Raw genomic sequence first — 5,067 nt, 5'->3', positions numbered from 1 at the left:
CTCTTCCTTCCCTCTGCTGCTGTGTGCCCTCCCAGGGGCTGGCTAAGGCACAGGCAGCCTTTGCTCAGAGTGAAGGGTAGAGCTCTCTAGAAGAGATGTGTATGGACCTGGCCCATTAGCAAACAATCTTCATGGTGCCTAGCAGTCATTAGTAGTAAAGATAATAATTTCACTGTAGCTGCCCATTATTTTGCTGTCTTTTATACGAAAACAAGATGTAGTATAAGAGTAAGATGCGAGAAAATTCTTGGCTAACCTATGTAGCTATAACCCAGTGCTGGACAGAGGAAGTATTAAGAAATGCTGGTGGAAGGAAAAGGGTGAGCTGATTTCTAACGCAGTAATTAGGAGATGGTCAAATTCTGTTTTTCACATGCAACTTGTGCAGGATATGTGAAGATCAGTGTTTCCTTGTCTGAAGGACTCTGGTTTCTCTCTTAATTGTCCCACCTGTGCTTCCCGTCCATTTACAACTTCCTTCTCTACTTTCTCAGCAGTTAAGCAAAGGTACTATAGCTGCAGGTTCTGACCTTGACGACTACACCAAGGTATGCAGGAAAGGAATTGTTAAGATTAGGAGCCTTGTTTCATCTCAGACTTTGATGATTTAAAGATGACAGCTAATCTCACTCCTGTCAGATGACGACTCCAGGGGTTTCCAAAAGGACACAACACCCAGATTTGACATTCGCATGAGCTTAGGCTGTATTACGAAGCTTTTTTGACCACCATCTATCTACTAAGTCCTTTAGAAATCCTACTAAAATTACAGAAATGCAATGTCCTCTTTAAATCATTTGTATCAGAAAACTGAAGGACAAGCATTAAACTCTGACATCTACCTGACTGTTGTTATTGTTCTGATTTCTTTCAAGAGAGAGGAAAAAACATTCCTTGGAAAATGATTATTCTATCTATTGGTTTTGGTAAAGGAGCTTCAAAAGTGGAAAGCATTTCAAAGAACTTTATAAACTTTCAAATTTCTGCTTTGTTTCAGGGATTCTGAATGAGAGATTGTGCATCTACCATGTGACATCAAACCATATCCTTCTTCAATTAGCCTGAAAAAAAGATGTTGCCCACAAAGTAAACAACTTTGCAGGAGCAGAAAAAAAAAATAATCTAAAAGACAATAATTCTAGACTCAAAACTGTGAAGTTAACAGACAACACTGTTGTAATGACCTTGAGCAGTGGAAAGGTGTTTGATGAAATGAGATGTATGTGTGGGAGGGGATTAATTGTAAATTCAGCATTTGCCTTTAAGTAAAGAAATTGAATTTGAAGATTTTTTTTTTTTTTTTTTTTGGTCAGAACTTCATACAAAAGAATTCCGATCAGAGATTTATATTCATAGTGGATGAATTAGTTTAAATTCTCTGCCTGGAAATGTCACTGAGAAATAGATTAACCCAACACCGTGATGCAGTACTATCAATCTAATCAGGGAGAACACAACAAATTGTTAATTCTGAGGATCATAAAATCTGTTGGTTCCTCTGTAGAAGAAATGAGATAAATGCAAAGAAGCAGGAAAGAGAAAGGAGAAAAGAGAGTTGTGAGGGCACAGATATAGAAAAAAAAAAAAAGGGAGAATGGAAGTAACGTAAGAGGGGGAAAAAAAGGTATGAACATAGGAAAAAATTAAAAGAAAAAAATCAGATTAAATACCAGAAAGACAGACAAAAGACCAAAGGAAGTTGTCTGTTTTACAAAAGGATCTAGTTTGATAAAAAGCAGAAGGCATCAGATAATAAGAACAGCCATATGAGGTGGAAACCCCATATATCTAACCAAATATTTGCACAAGAATTTCAGTAGAGGTACTGTGGTTTAAATAAGATGAATGTGGATGGCAGATAGCTGAGGCGCTGATGTTCTCCACAGCCTGGTAAAATGGAAAAAGTTCCTGAACTGTGCCTTGTTGAAAGGAAGAACTGGCTGGCCTGGTGCTGGTGAGGTGAACTTCCTGAGATGCCTGCTTGGTCCCCAGGGCTTGCAGGCACGCAGCTGGCACAAGTCATTAAGAACAGCAGACTTTTTTCCTTTCAAAAGAAAGATTGTGGCTGTCTGTGCTTAGGAATGAGTTTGTGACTACACCACCTCCAGGTTCAATTATCACAAAGTTTCCTACAAGATGCTCACTAGCCATCTCCTGCTGCTGCAGAGCACAGCTGTCCACAGCTGAGCTGTGTTTCCAGGCTGATAAAAAAACATGTTTGTGAGAAAAACCACTTAGGCTACATTTGGTTTTTTGTCTCCCCTGACAGTCTAAAATACATCCTAGGAGATGGAGAATACTGCAGCTCTACACTGCAAACTCAGTTTTGTAAGGCAAAGCCTTCTGAGGATAAAATAGACATTTTTTGCAAGAAATCTACCTTTTTTTCATCTCTTTTCATCCTATTTGTGCAGCTTACATGTATGCCATGCTGCATGTCAGAGAACAGAATGGGTCTTGTTTTGAGCTACAACAGCTGAGTTCACTGCAACCCACCTGAGGCTGCCAGTTGACTTTGCACCTCTCTCAGGTTCTTCCTTGTATGGGGCTGATGAAGATAAAACACAACACAGGCATTTTTTGTGGTTCTAAGCTGAAGAAGCAACCCAAAAATCTCTATATTAGACTTACCATGCTGTTGTAGTGATGTGTAATGGTCAAAGTGGGAACAGAGCTGGTGCTAGAACAGCTGCATCTGTATTCAGATGAGAATGTCACACAGAATGTGACAAACTAGATAACAGTCATGTCTCTTTTCAGCAGGGAATTAAACTGACCTATGACCTATTGACTTGTTTCCTTGGTAGCTCTCCTAGAACTCAACCTCAATCTCAGCATTCAATTACTTGTGCATTCTATGTAGTCTGCACTGATGGCCTTACTTCTGTTCCAATATCATATTCAAGCTATTCTACACTACCAAGATCTATCTTCTGCTTTATGATGATACCACTTAAATCATTCTGGAAACGGCTGGTTTTATAATTATAAACGATTAAGGCACAAACAGGAAAATATCTTTGAGGTAAATTTTGTCCCGGCAAACTATTAATACTTCTATTTCTACCTTGTAGATTGCTTCATGAATCAATTCATGGTTAGAAAATGCAACATGTTTTCCAAAGATGAAAAGAGATGCAATATTAGTAAAAAGTCAAGCGAAAACAGCAAGAAATCACAGCCACACTTGACTGAACAGTTACAAATGTTATTTTAGTCACCCTAAAGCTTCTTATTTCAAAGCTGCAAAATAGGCATATTGACAGTTTCACAGGAATGAACTTTAAAGATACATAAAGGCAGCAGAGGTCAGCCAAACTCTGAATAAACGTTAAAGTGCCAGAGGCTCATGAGGAAGTGCAAGAAATTCAGGCGTTCCTGCTGCCCTTAAGACTGAAAACCTTAACAGTACTCCAGATGCAATGCACTAAAATCAGAGCAAAGGAATTTCAAGCATTGTCTTGTCCCAGGAAAGGAAGAAAAGAGATCAGTGCTACCCAGTTTTGCCAGTTTTTCCAAGGGGAACTGCTGCAAAATCTTAACTAGAAAGGGAAAGTCCACAGTGTCTTCAAATCCTGCCAGCCACAGTCTTCTTCCAAATAAAGGGGGAAGGACTCTGTTTTTACCCTTGTTTCCTCATCTGGACTTGCAATTATTTGTACCTTTATACAAATTTAATAGGTGCATGCATGAGAGGCGAGAACCAGCCTGAGAGTTTCCCTCTTCATTTCTGCCTCTATGAAGATTTTCAGAAACAGAACTCAGGACTATGTGAAATATTTATCTATGGCCAAAACCCCTACTTTCTGCAGTGAGTTCAATTACAGATATGCTTCAGGGCATAAGCCCAGATAACATTTCTGTAGCTGAGTTGTGCTACAAGAGCTTGTTTTTCCCCCATCCCTTATGCTCTCCAGCAGTAGAGCCAGCCCTGCATTCCAGTGGCCTGTTGGGAAAGAGAAGCTGCTCCAGCACCTCCCCTGGGAGCAGGTGCAGAGCACACCTGTAAGCTGAATTTCTCAGCTGCCACAGACATGTTTCCATACACAACACCTGGGACTGCATGGGCAACCTTTTGACATGACAGCTAAACTCCTGAATGACATTTGCTTGTGGAAGGGATCTGACAAGTAAGAGATGGAAGTGGCAGATTATTTTGTCAGCCTGTTGCACATGATCTTTTATTTTCACTTGTTCTGAAATTGACCATGTGTTCCTTCTTTAGATAAAGCTACAAAGCCAGATGGTACAAACAAACTACATAAAGGGACTGTCTGCCCTTGTGAGAAGAGATCAAATCCTAATGCTAGGAATTGTTAACTGTAAGAAGATACATGGAGCTGCAGAAAAAGAGATGAATGCCTGGAGGGATCAAGTTCAGAGCAACACCCAAGGCAGAGAGTTTCTACCCAGCAAAAAAAAGCTTCTTGACGTGTAAGACAGTCTTGCTGAGCAGGCTGATGGCAGCATGAATGTGTGTCAGCTGTGCAACTGGGAGGCGTCACTGCAATGTGCGTAAGAAGGCTTCTCGTAAGAGTATGTCTGCACTGCAGCTGAAGGCATGACTGTAGCATGAGAAGAGCATTGCAACACTAAGCACACTGCTAACAGCTGTGCAAGTGCTGTGGCACCACTTTCAGGATGAGCTGGGAGAACTTGCATCTGTATGTTTTTTTGCCAGTTTCCACTAAGGTCTGCATCCTATGATGCTGTTGTGTTTTGTGTATGTACTAATTAGACTGAAATTGGCTGATATGCCTTCCTATGTTGCAGTCAATCATCCCAGTTGCACAGTACATGTATCTTAATGTAGCTAATAATTATGCTCAGTAGTGTGTCTTTCCTGCAATTTTGACTATTCACTACAACACTTATTTCTAATAAAGCATTAAGACTGCACTTTCCACATTTCATTTAATATGATTCAAAACCTCCAAGTCTTCTGTTGTTTGTAGTCTTCATTGCTTACTAGGCTCAGGTTAGCAAAGACTAGTTTGATGTGAGGTTTCAAATCTTAAAAATTGTTGCTACTGCTACTAATGATTATTATATATTATTTGTTCTTTT

The sequence above is a fragment of the Columba livia genome, chromosome 3 (genome assembly GCF_036013475.1).
Source record: "Columba livia isolate bColLiv1 breed racing homer chromosome 3, bColLiv1.pat.W.v2, whole genome shotgun sequence".
Taxonomy (NCBI): Eukaryota; Metazoa; Chordata; class Aves; order Columbiformes; family Columbidae; genus Columba; species Columba livia.
The sequence above is the reverse complement of the archived record's forward strand: the minus strand, read 5'-3'. Positions refer to the sequence as shown.